We start from the raw sequence: 18,648 nt of genomic DNA on the forward strand, positions 1-18,648 counted from the left end.
TGAAGATGGGCCCTGTCATGTGGGAACACAGCACCACCATTGGGGAACAAGCACTGTACCATAGGATGGACTTGATCAGCCAGAATGGTCACATAATCTTGGTAGTAGTGCGACCTTCCAGAGTGACAGCCATGAGGCTCATGGAATACCACGGAGTGGCTGCCCAAACTATCACAGAATCCTCGCCGTGTTTGGCTCTTGGGAAGTAAATTCGGTCAGAAGTTGGAAAAAAATGTGGAACATGACTCATCTGATCAAATGGCATCCTTTGCTCCATACTCCAAGTGTTATGGCTACTGCACCACCTTTTCCCATTACGGGGATATGCATCACTGATTAGTGGTTTTAGAATACCAGCTCGTCCTGCAGTTCCCATTTCCTGGGACTCCTTTCGTGTTGATTTGGCGGTTGCAGGGTTTGCGAATGCTTCATTCAGTTCTGCACTAACTTTTGCAGTTCCTTTACGATCACTCAGCACACACTTTCAAAATGGTTCAAATGGCTCTGAGCACTATGGGACTCAACATCTGTGGTCATCAGTCCCCTAGAACTTAGAACTACTTAAACCTAACTAACGTAAGGACATGACACACACCCATGCCCGAGGCAGGATACGAACCTGCAACCGTAGCGATCGCGCGGTTCCAGACTGTAGCGCCTAGAACCGCTCGGCCACCACAGCCGGCAGCACACACTTTCGTCCGCCTTATGACTTAATGGATAATGTCTTACCGCTTTGCCTGTATGTGGTATAAATCTTCGATACGGCACCTCATGAAACACCAAACACTTCACTTATTTTGTTTACGAAAGCACCCAGCATCCAAGAACCAACTATTTGTTTATGTTCGAAATAACTTGTCTCCGAGATAATGCACTCAGAACTACACAGAACGCTGAGTTAAAGAGAAGAACAGTATTGGCTGCAAAATAGGCTTTATTATTTTATATTCTGTGAATAACGGATTTCGTCTAGTTTAAGGCAACTTCAGATTAGCCTATAAAGAAAATACAAACTTTCTTAAAAACTGCACGACTCCGGTTTAGTAAAACTTTGGACTATCAAGGAAAATATTAAAAACAACTTATTGGCACAGCAGATGCTAAACACATATGCTGTCGTCCATTTAAATGTCTTAGCAGGAAAACACGGTTGTCAATATATTAAGATCATTGCTTGGTGCCGTATAATATAAAAACAGATGGGATATAATAGCCGCCAGAAGTTAGTAACTAGTCTTGCCTATCAGTAACACCAACACGCACAATAGAAACATTTTAAAACGATTTACTGACATAAAATAGTGTTGAGTACACTGGAAATCAATTTAAAATACTCGTACATAAAAGACGTTAGTAGGTAGTTGCCCCTGTCGAGTTTTAACAGACTTAACGCTGTGCGCTATTAAAAAGAAACATAACATAGAACGGCATTCAAGGCGAGTAAACTGCTTATGCCTGTAAGCTACGTACTGCAAAATAAGGAGGCAGTAGATTACCTTCTACAGTAGATAGCGCAGTCCAAAAGACACCAAAAACGAGATCGGGCCTAAAGAAATGCGTCTCCAAAATGAAAGCATGTAACAAATGCCGTTGTACATGTTCTCGCCGAGTAAATTAATACTCGGTACTGGACTATAACAATATATAGCTATAGTGCGCTGATCACAGCGGATAGCGCCATGGAAGGAGAATTAGGACAAAGTTATCTTAACAGTCAAATGTAGTGATGAGTTTCAGAAACGAACAGTGGAAAACTAATAAAATTCCTTATTAAAAATATAAATAACATGCTTATATAAATGGGTTGTAATGAGCAAGGATGAGTAATGATTTAAAACTTAAAATGTATAAAGTATACACTGTGATAGCGCAGAAGGGAACAAATGTATAACAGGACATTCTCAAGTAATATTTGGTGGATTAAACGGAATACATCTAGAATTAAGCGCCAAAGAAACTGGCTTAGGCACACGTATTCAAATACAGAGATATGTAAGCAGGCAGAATACGGCGCTATGGCCGGCAACGTCTGTATAAGACAACAAGTGTCTGGCGCAGTTGTTAAATCGGGTACTGCTGTTTGAATGTGGTGTTATAGTCGACGCACGAACGATGGGACACAGCATCTTCGAGGTAGGGATGATGTGGGAAATTTCCTGTATGACCATTTCACGAGTGTACCGTCAATACCAGGAATCCGGTAAAACGTCAAACCTCTGACATCGCTGTGACTGCAAAGATATCCTGCAAGAACGGGACCAACGACGACTGAAGAGAATCCTTCGGCGCGATAGAAGTACAGCCCTTCCGCAAATTGCTGCAGATTTCAATGCTGGACCTTCAACAAGTGTCAGCGTGTGAACCGTTCAACTAAACACCATCGATATGAGCTTTCGGAGCCGAAGGCCCTCTTGTGTGCTCTTGATGACTGCACGACACAAAGCTTTACGTCTCGCCTGGGCCCGTCAACACTGACATCGGACTTTTGATGACTGGAAACATGTTGCCTCTTCGAACGAGTTTCGTTTCAAATTGTATCGAGCGGATGGACGTGTACGGGTATGGAGTCAACCTCATGAATCCATGGACCCTGCATGACAGCAGGGGACTGTTCATGCTGTAGGAGATTCTATAATGGCGTAGGGCGTGTGCAGTCGGAGTGATTTGGGACCCCTGATACGTCTAGATACGACTCTGAGAGGTGACACGTACGTAAGCATACTATCTGATCACCTGCATTCATTCATGTCCATTGTACATTCCAACGGACTTGTGAGATTGCAGCAGGACAATGCGACACCCCACACCCAGAATAGCACCAGAGTCACCTTTCTGAGCTTAAACATTTCCGCTGGCCACGAAAGTTACCAGCATTATAGAGCATATCTGGGATGCCTTGCAACGTGCTGTTCAGAAGAGATCCCCACCCTCTCGTACTCTTACGGATTTACGGATAGCCCTCCAGAATTCATGGTGTCAGTTCCCTCCAGCACTACTTCAGACATCAGTAGAGTCCGTGCCATGTCGTGTTGCGGCACTTTTGTTTGCTCGTGGGGGCCCTACACGACAGTAGGCAGGTGCACCAGTTCCCTTGGCTCTTCAATGTATAATGCACCCGGATTACTAAACCGGGGACATGACATATTTAAGAAAGCTTGTAATTTCTTTGTAAGACCAATCTGAAGATTCGTTAAACAAGGCGAGATGCGTCATTGGCCAAATATTAAATAATAAAGCCTATTTTGCTGCCAAGACTATCGACTCAAAATATTTATCATTGGCCGCTGTATCATCCCGTACTGAGTTGGAAAAAGTTCTGCACAGAACTCTGTTCTGAGTAGAAAAGACGCAACGAACTGAGGACATTGTACAGGTGTTGTTCACCTGTAGATACAACAGCGGCACCTGCAGGCTTGGCTAGCAGCTGCGTTTATGTTCGAACATGCATTTCTCGCGGTACATGTGACTCTCGCGGCGTTTCCATGTTTTTCTCCAGGCCCTGTAAATAGGTGGGTCTACGCAATCAATGTCAATGCGATTACAATCCTCCTGGGTGTACTGTCGCGTCACTTTATAAAATACTAAATGTGGTGTCACCGCCAGACACCACACTTGCTAGGTGGTAGCCTTTAAATCGGCCGCGGTCCGTTAGTATACGTCGGACCCGCGTGTCGCCACTATCAATGATTGCAGACCGAGCGCCGCCACACGGCAGGTCTAGAGAGAGACTTCCTAGCACTCGCCCCAATTGTACAACCGACTTTACTAGCAATGGTTCACTGACAAAATACGCTCTCATTTTCCGAGACGATAGTTAGCATAGCCTTCAGCTACGTCATTTGTTACGACCTAGCAAGGCGCCATTATTCAGTTACTATTGATATTGTAAACAATGTACAGACAAGAGCTACATTCAACATTAATTGATTAAAGTTAAGTATTCCACCAAGTACCACCTTTTTTCTGAAGCCTGAATTCCTTGTCCTGTTCCAACCTCACGCCAGCCTGCGTGAGCTTAAACGCGTGCCTTTCGGCTTCCTCCAAACTCCGTGGGTTGGCTCCTGCCAATCCACAACACTAAAAATATTAAATCATACGTTTTTGGCTGTGTTGTAGGTGCTGCAACATGGCCGAGATGTCTGGTATAGCATTGTAAGTATTTTATAAAATGACGTGTCAGTACATCCATAGGGATTTTAACGAGACGTCTCAGCTGCAGTAAAAAACTTTATTGCTCGACCTGTCTCGGTCTTATAGAACAAGTTATTTATCCGCTAGGGAATGTCGTTACATAACTGATCTGGCGGAATCGATAGACACCATTAATGGAAACATAGCACTATCTAACGTTTGCGGATTCGTCTCCATTACACTGTGGTGACAAAAGTCATCGGATACCTCCTAATATCGTGTCGAACCTCCTTTTTCCCGTCGTAGTGCAGTAACTTGACGTGACATGCACTCAACAAGACGGTGGAAGTCGCCTGCAGAAATACTGAGTAATGCTGCCTCTAGAGCCAACGACAGTTGCGGAAGTGTTGCCAGTGCAGGATGTTGTTCACTAACTGACATCCCGATTTTGTCCCACAAACATTCGATGTGACTCGTGTTGGGCGATACAGGTGGACAAAACAGGAGCTTGAATTGTCTAAAATGTTCATCAAACCAATCGAAAATAATTGTGGTCCAGTGACATGACATCGTTGTTTTTGAACGTGAAGACCTTGAATGGCTGCAGATCTTCTCCAAGTAGCCGAACATAACGATAGTCAGTCAATGTTCGGTTCAGTTGGACCAGAGGACCCAGCCTATTCCCTGCAAACACAGCCCACACCATATTGGACCCACCACCAGCTTGCACAGTGCCTTGTTGACAACTTGGGTCCATGGCTTGGTGGAGTCTGCGCCATACTCGAACCCTACCATCAGCTCTTACCAACTGAAATCGGCAGTCAGAATGATTTTCCAGTCGTCTAGGGTCAACCGATAACGGTCAGAGCCCTGGAGTGTCGGAGCAGGTGATGTCGTACTGTTAGCTAAAGCACTCGCGTCGGTCGTCTGCTGCCCAAACTTCGCCGCACTGTCCTAACGGATACGTTCGTCATACGCCCCATATTGATTTCTGTGATTATTTTACGTAGTGTTACTTGTTCGTTAGCACTGATAACTCTACACAAGCGCGGCTGCTCTCGGTCGTTAAGTGAAGGCCTTCGGCCACTGCGTTGTCGGTGGTGAGAGGTAATGCTTGAAATTTTGTATCCTCGGCACAATCCTGATGCTGTGCGTTTCGGAACATTGAATTCTGTAGCGATTTCAGAAATGGAATGTCACATGTGTCTAGCTCCAACTACCATTCCGCGTTGAAAGTCTGTTAATTTCCGTCGTGCGGCCGTAATTAGGTCGGAGACCTTTTCACATGAATCACCTGAGTACCAATGACAGCTCCGTCAACATACTGCTCTTTTATACCTTGTGTACGCGATACTGTCACCATATGTATATGTGCGTACCGCTATCCCATGAGTTTTGTAACCTCAGTGTAGTACGTACATCGGACAAAAAATATTTTGTCAGGAGACATCACGCCAATACCATGTAACTCTAGCTTTGATAATGCCCTTAATTCAAGGCAGAAGAGAACCCATCGGTTTCTTCTAGTATGTCATACCAAGCTGAAGCCAGTCATTGCTGACTAAAACCGGTAGAGCTACCAAACTGCGTAGATGAAGACTGCTATGTAGCTCCGTCAGTTCAAAATAGTCACGGATATTTTCTGTGCGTGTTAAGAGGAGGTGATTTAGCGGGCCAGGGCAGGTGCGCTAGGGTGCCTGAGTGTTTAATTAATCAGCAGCGTACCCCGAAAAGTCAGAAAATTATGACCAGTGCCCACCGCGGCGTTGGATGCCGCCTGGTGGCGTTACAGGCACGTCACTCGGTAACAAAAGTGTGTAAGCGGAGCTGACACGAAGGGGGACGAAGTTATAGGCTGCAAATGGGGAAATCCTTTGAGATAAGCGACTTTGACAAATGGCAGATTATTATTACGCCGAGCCTGCGATCGAATATCTCTAAAACGGCAAAGCTGCTCGAATGTTCACGTGCTACTGTCGTGAACATCTACGGAAAGAGGTAGAAGGACAGTGAAACTACCACTAGGCGCTGAGTGGTTGGACGTCCACGATTCTTCACAGAACGTGAGGTTCGGAGTCTTGTCTGCTCTGTAATGTAGCATAGATGGTGATCTGCGGCATCTCTGTCGAAAGAGCACAATGCCGGTGCACCCACAAGTGGTTTGGAGCACACCGTTCATCGTACATTGTTGAACAAGGAGCTTCACAGCAGACCTCCCTTACGTGTTCATATTTTGACCCAACGACATCGTCAGTTACGATTGCAGTGGGCATGGGATCATCGGGATTCGACTGTCGATCAATGGACAGTTCTTCGGGTGAATCACGTTTTTGCTACACTAGGTCGATGGTCGTCGCCACAAACGCCGTCGTCGAGGTGAACGGCGACTCGAAACGTGCAGCGCGCCAGGGACGAAGGCTGATGAGTCCAGTATTATGCTACTGGAGATATTGTCCTGAGCTTGCATGGGACCTATGGTAGTAATCGAAGAAACGTTGATAGCTGCATTCCTTCATGTTTGATGTCTTCCCCGACGGCGATATCATCTTTCAGCAATATAACTGTCCGTGTCTCGGAGCCAGAACCGTGCTACAGTGTTCTGAGGAGCATTGTAGTGAACTCACGTTGATGTCTCGGCTTCCAAATTCGTCTGATGTAAATCATATGGAAACCATCTGGGTCGCTATCAGGTGCCATCACCGGGTTCGCAGATCAGCGGCCCATTATTTACCCGAATTACATGACCTGTGCGCACACATGCAGTTGCATGCGTACAACCCCTGTGAACACGTCATCTTGGAACTTGGAAGACCAGTGTCCACAGCAGACTCATCGTGAAGATGTAGACGCAAGAGCAACACCTGATCACCGAGAATTTTGAAATAAACTTCCTGGTTCATGTTCACGCTAACCTGAATGAGTGAACGCAAGTGATGATACGAAAACTGCCTCAAAACATCACAGAACCACCTGTGATCTGAAGTATACCTGTAGGATCTCCCGCGTGCCAGCCGGCCACGCACGACTACTGCAACGTGCGTACACTCTCATTCGAGGTGATCGACGGTTCACAATCAGACACCTCGCTTCTCAACTGGACGTATCTGTAACTAGTGCTGACACATTCGTCCATCAGTGGGGTTTCTCGAAAGGCGTGTGCCCGTCGGAGTCCTCGCCGCCTAACAGAAGACAATAAAGAACAACGAGGGGCCATCTGTGCTGAATTGAATTGGTTGCGCGTTACGAGACTAACCGTGACAAGTTTTTTGTCGACCATAGTCACAGTCTGTGACATATAGGTTCATCAATACGAACGGGAAACAAAACGGCAATCTATGGAGTGGCGCCACACCATCTCTCTTCCGAAGAAAAAGTTGAAATTCGCACCCTCAGCCGGTAAAGCCATGGAGACCGTCTTCAGGGACTCTGCAGGGCTTATTCTGTTTGATGACCTCGCTCATGGTGCAACGATCAACACTTGAAATGTACTGTGCTATTCCCAGGAAACTGAAGACACAATTTCAGTGTGTTCGTCCCCACAAAGATGTAAACGAACTTCTCCTTTTACGTGACAAAGCAAGATCCCACACAAGTGTGCGCGCCCGAGAACAGCTCATAAAACTTCATTAGACTGCTCTTCCTCAACAGCCCGGATCTCGCGCCTTCCGGCTTCCATCTCCTTGGCCCAATGAAGAATACACACCGCGGAATGCAGTACGTAGATGGCGAGGAGTTTACTGATGCAGCAAGACCATGGCAACGACCCATGAGGGCACAAAGCCCTCCCAGTAAGATAGCGTAAGGCTGTCGCATTAAACGGAGATTATGTTGAAAACAGGGTTTTGTAACAAAAAGAGTAGTGAATAGTATGGTGTGTTGGAATCCCGAACAAAACTAACCTGCTTTCAGAAAACTATGTGTTGCATTACTTACTTAGCACCTCTCATGACTTACCTTCCTGCCACATTTTCATATTAAATTTTTCATGGTGGCTCTATAAGACTATTTTCATTATTTATTACCCAGATATGAAAAAGCTTTATTCGCGTAGAATATGCAGGCGTCAAACTGATGTTTGTTTGAACATTACTTAGTGTCTGTAAAAATATTTACTTCGCTATTTTTGTGCTTCTCCTTAGCCCTACAAATTAGTCCATTATGACTGGAACAACCTGCATATAAAATTCAAAAAAGTTCATCACTCCTAAAACAAATGCAAGAAAAATACAACTGAAACAACGATTTGTGAAACAACCTGTACTGAACAAGCAGCCCACCTTCTTCATATTCACAAAAACCAGATATCGCTTTCAAGTATCTTCCAAGTGTGAGATCAGGGCTGGCCACATTACTTGATATGTACGGAACTAAACGAATTGAAATCAAGGAAAAATCGATACTGCCAAAACACCTGAAGTAATACTTTTCTTCTCATTTGTTGATAGGTACCTAAAAGTTGAAAATTCTGACTGGTCTCATGTACATCATACATGTTGCACGCCGTGTATGACCATAATTGCAGGGTCACATGCTTGTCGGCAGATTGCCTTGGATAGCAGTTTCAACACCGTTTGTAGTCTCCTATAGCTACAGGGCAGTACTGCAGTACATGGAGACGATCGTAGCGATGTCAGACCTTACCCTGGGAGATTCTTCCAACTTTTCGTTAGATAGTAATTCATACCAGACCATTTTCCTCGTCATGTTGCGCTGATGTGTGTGGAACATGTCAGGGGGCTGTCGGCGAGAAAGATGAGACGTATCTTAGAGGACAACAGAAACATTAAGTGGACGTGAGAGTCCAATAGGGCGATGGGAAGGGCTGTGCACCTACCACCCCATCATCTCCCGTAGCTCTGCAATACATACGTTTTATTCATCACAGAATTCTCAAACATTTCTAGAATCCAGAATGAAATTTTCACTCTACAACGGAGTGTACGGTGATATGAAACTTCCAGGCAGATTAAAACTGTGTGCCGGACCAAGACTCGAACCTTTGCCTTTCGCGGGCAAGTGCTCTACTATCTGAGCTACCCAAGCACGACTCACGACCTGTCCTCATAGCTCAGGCAAAGGTTCCGAGTTCGAGTCTCGCTCCGGCACACAGTTTTAATCTGCCAGGAAGTTTAATTTCTAGAAATGATTATTTATGATTTGGCTAAACGGCAATTGGACTGCCGTAAGGTGAAATACTATAGCCACGGTAATAGCTCCGTAACTTATGTTTGTTTAGTAGTTACGCCGTTGACGAGAAATTACGCAGTTTCCCTCGTTGCAGTTGCTTTCTTACGCGATCTAAACTCAAGGTAGGCGGCGAACCTTCGCAAAGCAGTGCTGGAACAGAACCCCTCATCTCTTTTTCTGCCACTCCCCATATCTGCTATTGTTGATACACAAACTCGCGCGTAGAGACTATTAAGTTTTACACGGCAGATCGTTGGTTTGGCTCACGACGCGGTCCTGTTACAAGAGTAGGTGTGCTTGTTTGAATCGTAGCAAAGCCTTTGTACTCAATCGTCGATCGTTTGAAAGGTAAGACACTAATACACAAGATTTTGTCTAGCTCATAGTCCCTAGCAAGCACGTCATTGTCGATTTTGTACGAAAGCTTCAGTTTTCTAGGTTTTCAGAAAACGTTTCATTTAAGTCTTGCTGTAAATGGTTTATTGCAATTTTCGAGATTTTTCGCTTTTTTCACGGACCTGAACAGAATTGTTTTACGCTTTATGTAACCATGTATATATGTTGGCGAGAGCTAGGACGACTAGATGACGAAAAGTATATGTGTTGGTTGAGCATAGCTGTAGCGTCTTTTATTAGTAATCAAAACGTCCTGGGTCCCGGGTTCGAACCGCACCACTGCTTAAATTTAAAATAAAAATCATCAGCAATGGTGGGCGAAGACTTCCAGCATAAGAAGTCATCCTCATTCTGGCAACGACCTTATCAAAGGGGGCGAAGGTTCAGGGCACTCTCTTACCTTTGAGGTCAGAAACCGCCCGTAAAACGCGGAAGAATCAACAATGATCAACGCCTTGAGGATGCAAAAGGCAATGGAAACCACTGCGTTAAAGACACGTAAGGTGTATCCATAGGACATGTGGCCCGTAATTGGTAAAATGTCATGACGATCTCCCCATTGATAAAAGATTCCGGACTAGTCCCCAGTTCGGATCTCCGGGAGGTGCCTGACAAGGGGGAGGTAGCCATGAGAAAAAGATTGAATAACCAACGAAATGACAACTTTCTGCGAGTCGGAGCATGGAATGTTAGAAGTTTGAAAGTGGCAGGGAAGCTAGAAAATCTAAAAAGGCTCAGTCTAGATGTGGTAGGTGTCTGTGAAGTGAAATGGAAAGGAGACAAGGATTTTTGGTCAGACGAGTATAGGGTAACATCAACAGCAGCATAAAATGGCATATCAGGAGTAGGATTCGTTACAAGAAGGGAGGTAAGTGACTGTGAACATTTCAGCGTCAAGGTTGTTCTCATAAGAATCGACAGCAAACCAACACCGACAACAATAGTTCAGATACACATGGTGAGTAGCAAGCAGAAGGTGAAGAGATAGAGGAAGTATATGAGGATATTGAACGGGTAATTCAGTACATAATAGTCATGAGGGATTGGAATGCGGTTGTAGGGGAAGGAAGGGGCAGAAGAAAGGGTTACGGGAAAATGTGGGTTTGGTAGTAGGGATGAAAGAGGAGAACATCTCTTTGAGTTCTGCAATAAATTTCAGATGTTAGTAGCGAATACTGTTCAAAAATCACAATAGGATGGGGTATACTTGGAAACGGCCGGGAGATACAGGGAGATTTCAGTTTAATTACATCATTGTCAGGCAGAGGTTCCGAAATCAGATATTGGATTGTAAGGTGCACCCAGGAGCAGATGTAGACTCAGATCACAATTTGGTAATGATGAAGAGTAGGCTGAAGTTTAAGAGACGAGTGCGCAAAGAAGTGGGATACAGAAGTACTAAGGAATGAATAGATACAGATACTCATGAAGTTCTCTGAGGCTATAGATACTGAGATAATAAATAGCTCAGTAGGCAGTCCAATTAAAGAGGATAGGGCATCCCTAAAAAGGGCTGTCACAAAGGTTGTAGAGAAAAAAAGTGAGTACAAGGCACGTAATGGCCAAGAAATCGTGGGTAACAGAAGAAATACTGCAGTTGACCGACAAAAGAAGGACGTACAAAAATATTTAGGAAAATTCGGGAATACGGAAATACCACTAAGGAGTGAAATAAATAGGAAGTGCAGGGAAGCTAAGGCGAAGTGGCTGCGTGAAAAAATGTGAAGAAATCAAAGAAATGATGGTCGGAGGGGCTGCCTCAGCATATAGAAAAGTCAAAACAACCTCCGGTGAAATTAAAAGCAGGGACGATAACATTAAAAATGAAGTGGGAATTCCGCTGTTAAATGCAGAGGAGAGAGCGGATCGCTGGGGACAGTACACTGAGGGCCACTATGAAGGGAAAGACATTTCTGATGGCTCTGAGCACTATGAGACTTAACATCTTAGGTCATCAGTCCCATAGAACTTAGAACTACTTAAACCTAACTAACCTAAGGACATCACACACATCAATGCCCGAGGCAGGATTCGAACTTGCGGCCGTAGCAGTCCCGCGGTTCCGGACTGAAGCGCCTAGAACCGCAAGGCCACCACGGCCGGCGACATTTCTGATGACGTGTTGAAGAAACCGGAGTCAAACAAAAAAATTATTCACGTAAGTGTGTGTAGAATGTGTGAAACTGACGATATACCACCAGACTTTTGGAAAAACATCATTCGCACAATTCCCAAAGCTGCAAGAGCTGACAATTGTGAGAATTATCGCACACTCATTAATTGCTCATGCTTCCAAGTCGCTGACAAGATTAATATACAAATTGATGGAAAGGAAAATTGAGTATCTGTTAGATGACAATCAGCTTGGCTTTAGGAGAGGCAAACACACCAGAGGGGCAGTTCTGACGTTGCGGTTGATAACGGAAGCAAGACTAAAGAAAAATTAAGACACATTTATAGGATTTGTCGATGTGGAAAAAGCATTCGACTATGTGTGGTAAAATGGTGCCAGATGTTCGAAATCTTGAGAAAAATAGGGATAAGCTACAAGGATACATGGGTAATATGTAGTAGGTCTACGTAGAAGAACCGAGAGAAACGAAGTGCTTGGATGAAAAAAGATGTAAGACAAGGTTGTAATCTTTCGTCCCTGCTGTTCAATCTATGTGTCAAAGAAGCCATGACGGAAATAAAAGTAAAGTTAAAGAGCGGAATTAAAAATCAAGGTGAAACGATATCAGTGTTACGATTCGCTGATGACATTGCTATCCTCAGTGATAGTGAAGAATAATTACAGGACCTGCTGAATGGAATGAACAATCTAATGAGTATAGAATATGGATTTTGAGTAAACAGAAGGAAGACGAAAGTAATGAAAAGTAGCAGAAATGAGAACAGCCAGAAACTTAACATCGTAATTGGCGATCACAAATTAGATGAAGTTAAGGAATTCAGCTACCTAGGAAGCAAAATAGCCCCTGACGGACCGAGCAAGGACATAAAAAGCTGACTAGCAATGGTAAAAAGGACATTCCCAGTTCTACTAGTATCCAGCATATGTCTTAATCTGAGAACACACATTTGGAGCACAGCGCTGTATAGTGAGACATGGATTGTGGGAAAACTGGAACAGAAGAGAATCAAAGCATTTGACGTTTGACGCTACAAAAAAATGTTGAAAATTAGGTGGACTGACAAGGTAAGGGGGAGACTCGCAGAAGTGACGAGGAAAGGAAAATTTGGAAAATACTGACAAGAAGAAGGAACAGGATGATAGGACATCTGTTAAATACTTCAGTGAATATCTTCCATAGTACTAGACGGAGCTGTAGAGGAACGCAGAGATTAGATACATTCTGCAAATAATTGAGAACGCAGGTTGCAAGTACTACTCTGAGATGAAAATGTTGGCGTAGGAGAGGAACTTGTGACCCGACACATCATATCAATTAGAAGAATGATGAGTGAAAAAAAAGTAATTTTTGATGGCTTATTAGTGGCTTGAAACAATCGTTTCGACAAAAGAAATTCTATTTATTACATAGTACGTGGTTTGACAACAGTATAGGCGCACTCCGGACCCGACAATGTAGCTAATGAGAGTAGATGCGCCGACTGAAACTGAATGGCGGTAATCGGTATTGACTCTCTTCCGCCTACCAAACAGGAAAGGAGGATAGAAGGATGGGTAAAATTTTATTATTATGATTACTATTATTGTTACTTCATTTCCATCGCATCAGCATGTCCTCGCAAAGATGCGATCGCCTTCGACGTCAGTGGGAGAAAACCCATGTGGTGGCGACCTATCAGATCGATGCACGTCTTCTCGCAAGTGTGTATGAATAACAGTTGAGGGGATCATTCTGTCAAATGGAGAAAAGGGGAATGTATGTCAGCTTCTCCTAGCATGAATGATCCAGCTGCGAGGGGTGCTGCAGAAAGCGTTTCGGAGAAAGTTCGAGAAATATTGTTGATACAAGAGTTCTTGTCAACTGCACAATGACGGTCGTAGAGGTATTTCCAGAAATCGAGGGCTGATTTGTCATCGCCACTAAACAGGTAGGGGACAGCGTGCCCGCTAATCCAAGTCACTGAGTGGGTCTTAGTGGGAAATAGTCCGTGTCTGGGGAGAGAAGCATTTGTGCGGTGATGCCGTCAAGAGTCGTGCGTGTAATGAACGCCAACATCTGGCAGACCAAACGCCAACCATAGCTCGCCTCTCCGCTGACAAGTCGATGGCCATCGTCGTCTTGCATGCCACACGTGGTACATAATGGCGAAGCCGCCAGATGTGTCCAATGGAGACGCGATTTGCATACCTTCTCCCCATTAACCGTCACGTACCAAGTTGCCTGACGCAAGAGTTGGAGCGTGCATTGCTCGCCACACAGCATTCCACCAGACCGAGCCGATGTTTTTCTACAATCACATTTGGCAGAAGCCGCGATTGCAGAGAGGCACACACTATCTTGGCCATCCGCAGCTCGTGGTCTAGTGGCTAGCATTGCTGCCTCTGGATCACGGGGACTCGGGTTCGATTCCCGGCCGGGTTAGGGATTTTCTCTGCCCGGGGCTGGGTGTTTGTGTTGTCCTCATCATTTCATCATCATCATCATCATCATCATCATTTGTGACAGTGAGTAGATTGGATTGTGAAAAAAAATTGACTGTGTAAAAATTGGGCCTTTGAACAGGCACTGATGACCGCACAGTTGAGAGCCCCACAAACCAAACATCTTCATCACTATCTTGGCCGTCGGTAGATGTGAAGGGAGAAGCGTGGTCTGGTTCTAGCTGTATTCTAGAGAGACATAGCTCAAGCAGAAAAATGGCACTGGGATGGAACATCTGTCAGCAGCACTGGAGCAGTGAGCGAACTCCGGGTAAAGACTCTCATCAGTAGACTAGTGAGGCAAAACGGAATACGTCGATTGTTGAACCACTAAGCGACAGAATCCTAAAGTTCAATTAAACGCATCATGTCATTCTCACATGTCTACGATGTCAACCCAACAGGACGTGTGGAAAAAAAAAAAGAGTACACTTCCACCAAATCAAGTAAAGTTGTTACAGACACAATACTTTCACATTCAGTACATGGTTCCTACTCTGCCCACAGTATCATTACCATTAATGCTCACTATCAGTACTTCATGCAAATATGGAGCCTCCATGTTTGTCCAAATGCTGTTATATAATATCAGAAGCAATATGTTGTCTCCAAATGGCTTAATCGCCCAGTTTGTAACTTTTTATACATTAATGCAGAGAACAGCACTATGAAGAATTACTGTGAGGACTACTATTCTCATCTTGTTTAAGGAGTGTGTTAAAAATGGCGCCTCTGCATGCAACTGAATTGATTTGAAAAGCCATATTTTGCTGGAAATATATATGATTTCTTTGTCAGCCAGAAACAGGTTTAGGAAGATAAATAGCAGGTGTAGAATGTATCAGCTTCAGCTATTAATAACACTCTGTTCTGCAAATCTTAAAGACGAGTTAAAGTAACATGATATATTAACTACTCAGAGAAAATGAATGAAAGTGCGGGAACATGTTGTCAGATGTCTCCCAGTTGTGCACAGGAATCTGGATGCCACGGCCATAAGGTCAGTGTGACTATAGTGCCAAATGTGGCTAGTCGTGCAGCACGAGCCAGTTGAAGCAACAGGAAAAGACAGTATGTGTCAATCAGTGACCAGCTACATTGCACTGTGATGGTGTTCTTCATTACAACATGGCCCACAGGCAACAACTGGATGACCTCACATGGACAAGAATCATTAGGAAACTGGAAGAAGGATAAAGTGTGATGAGTGAAACCTATGAGTTTGTTATTGCTCACTACATTGTTTCACATGCATGCAGGCACTGCTGTTTGAAGGAGAAGAGTCTGAGGAGGTGATCAAGCATGGTTAACTACAGTAGCAGTGACAGCTAAATTGTGCAATGGATAAGAAGGGATCCAAGTCAGACAGTGGGTGCAATTGAAGCCGAACTTAACATGAATGCAAGGCACATAATCTCAGGTTCCACAGTGGCATGGTGATTGCATAGTGGAGGAACACTTGCTCAGTGGCCAGTAAATTCCATTGACACCCACACATGGAAAGCACGGCTTGCGACTGTGCCAAGAGCATGGGGACTGGACCAACTAGAAGTAGGCTTTTGTGCTCTTATCACATGAGAGTAGATTCAGTCTGAGTAGTGATTCTGGCTGCATCCTTACATGGTGGGAGGTAGGAATGCATAACGCTCCAACGAGTATTGTCAAACGTGATCATTTAGGTGGCCCAGCTATTATGGTGTGGGGAGGCATAAGGTTGCATGGGTGACCTCCAAATCTATGGAAATGGAGCACTCACTGGTCAACATTTTTGTGACACTTTACTCCTTTCCCACATGCATTTTTTCAGGAGTGCATTTAGCCCTGACTTCAGTCTGTGGGTGACAATGCCGAACTGCACTGAAAAGCACAGGTGAAGGAACTCTTGGTACGAGAGGATATTCGGTGAACAGTCTGGCCTACCCATTCTCCCAAAAGGGAGCAGGTGTGGGATGTGGTGGGGAGACATACTGCAGTATATCAACATGCTCCAAAGACTGTCCAGCACATGTCAATACACTGGTGGAGGAATAAAATACTTTGCCATAAAATTCCTTACCAACCTTGGGGCAGCATGGGAGCCTGTTGCAAAGCATTCATTGCTGGCTGTGGTGATCACAACCTACACTCCTGGAAATGGAAAAAAGAACACATTGACACCGGTGTGTCAGACCCACCATACTTGCTCCGGACACTGCGAGAGGGCTGTACAAGCAATGGTCACATGCACGGCACAGCGGACACACCAGGAACCGCGGTGTTGGCCGTCGAATGGCGCTAGCTGCGCAGCATTTGTGCACCGCCGCCGTCAGTGTCAGCCAGTTTGCCGTGGCATACGGAGCTCCATTGCAGTCTTTAACACTGGTAGCATGCCGCGACAGCGTGGACGTGAACCGTATGTGCAGTTGACGGACTTTGAGAGAGGACGTATAGTGGGCATGCGGGAGGCCGGGTGGACGTACCGCCGAATTGCTCAACATGTGGGGCGTGAGGTCTCCACAGTACATCGATGTTGTCGCCAGTGGTCGGCGGAAGGTGCACGTGCCCGTCGACCTGGGACTGGACCGCAGTGACGCACGGATGCACGCCAAGACCGTAGGATCCTACGCAGTGCCGTAGGGGACCGCACCGCCACTTCCCAGCAAATTAGGGACACTGTTGCACCTGGGGTATCGGCGAGGACCATTCGCAACCGTCTCCATGAAGCTGGGCTACGGTCCCGCACACCGTTAGGCCGTCTTCCGCTCACGCCCCAACATCGTGCAGCCCGCCTCCAGTGGTGTCACGACAAGTGTGAATGGAGGGCCGAATGGAGACGTGTCGTCTTCAGCGATGAGAGTCGCTTCTGCCTTGGTGCCAATGATGGTCGTATGCATGTTTGGCGCCGTGCAGGTGAGCGCCACAATCAGGACTGCATACGACCGAGGCACACAGGGCCAACACCCGGCATCATGGTGTGGGGAGCGATCTCCTACACTGGCCGTACACCACTGGTGATCGTCGAGGGGACACTGAATAGTGCACGGTACATCCAAACCGTCATCGAACCCATCGTTCTATCATTCCTAGACCGGCAAGGGAACTTGCTGTTCCAACAGGACAATGCACGTCCGCATGTATCCCGTGCCACCCAACGTGCTCTAGAAGGTGTAAGTCAACTACCCTGGCCAGCAAGATCTCCGGATCTGTCCCCCATTGAGCATGTTTGGGACTGGATGAAGCGTCGTCTCACGCGGTCTGCACGTCCAGCACGAACGCTGGTCCAACTGAGGCGCCAGGTGGAAATGGCATGGCAAGCCGTTCCACAGGACTACATCCAGCATCTCTACGATCGTCTCCATGGGAGAATAGCAGCCTGCATTGCTGCGAAAGGTGGATATACACTGTACTAGTGCCGACATTGTGCATGCTCTGTTGCCTGTGTCTATGTGCCTGTGGTTCTGTCAGTGTGATCATGTGATGTATCTGACCCCAGGAATGTGTCAATAAAGTTTCCCCTTCCTGGGACAATGAATTCACGGTGTTCTTATTTCAATTTCCAGGAGTGTATTAAGAACCATGTCCTGTGTTTTGTAATGATCAGTGGACAATCACAAATTGTGGTGACTGCAGTATAATCATTGTTTCTGAATAAAAGTGCCATTTCCATTAGTCTCATTGCATATTTCTTTCTGTTACCTTTGGTACTATATGTAGCAGTTTTTTCTATGTATGGTGAAACTTTTGTTGAGCTCTTACTTTAGCAGTTACACATCATGTAAAAGTTACTTTTGTCCTTACGTTTCACAGACTGGTGTATAATTTTATATGGGAAAGAGGCAGTTGCTATTTCCAAGTGTGAATTACCAGCATTTCACTTTCTTTCATGTCATTGCACACTTGCACCTCATGTTGTATTTGATCTGTTTCCATCACTCCTCTTGAGAATTAACTTTTTACTGTCTTGTGTTACTAACCAAACTTACAAGTCAAATGCAGTTGTTACAACCCAGTAGTTTCATACTCAGTGCACCAGTAACAGGAAATTTAATGCCACTTTAATTATGGGTAGTCTCAAATCTATTTTGGCTTTATGGTCTTCTGTTTCACTTGTGTCATGAACTTCATTCTAAATTATTAGATTTGATGGTTTGCTCTTACAGGAAAGTTTATCTGTTTCATTTTAAATGAGGAATGGTACAAATAATCTATTCACCATCAATAATTGTGTGATCTCTAACATTGTGCTGTTCAATAGAATTTTTCTCGATTGCCTGAAAATTCAGCTACTTCCTCAATCTGATGAGTATTCTGAGCTAGCTTGTATCATTCTTAGTTGT

General features: G+C 45.0%; 1 protein-coding gene across 1 annotated transcript in view; it reads left to right on the forward strand.

Annotated features, from left to right (window-relative positions):
* LOC124798171 (hillarin) overlaps nucleotides 1–18,648 on the forward strand; it is a 544,164-nt gene that overhangs the window by 489,647 nt on the left and 35,869 nt on the right. The window lies entirely within an intron of this gene.

This window comes from Schistocerca piceifrons, chromosome 5, assembly GCF_021461385.2.
Source record: "Schistocerca piceifrons isolate TAMUIC-IGC-003096 chromosome 5, iqSchPice1.1, whole genome shotgun sequence".
Lineage (NCBI taxonomy): Eukaryota > Metazoa > Arthropoda > Insecta > Orthoptera > Acrididae > Schistocerca > Schistocerca piceifrons.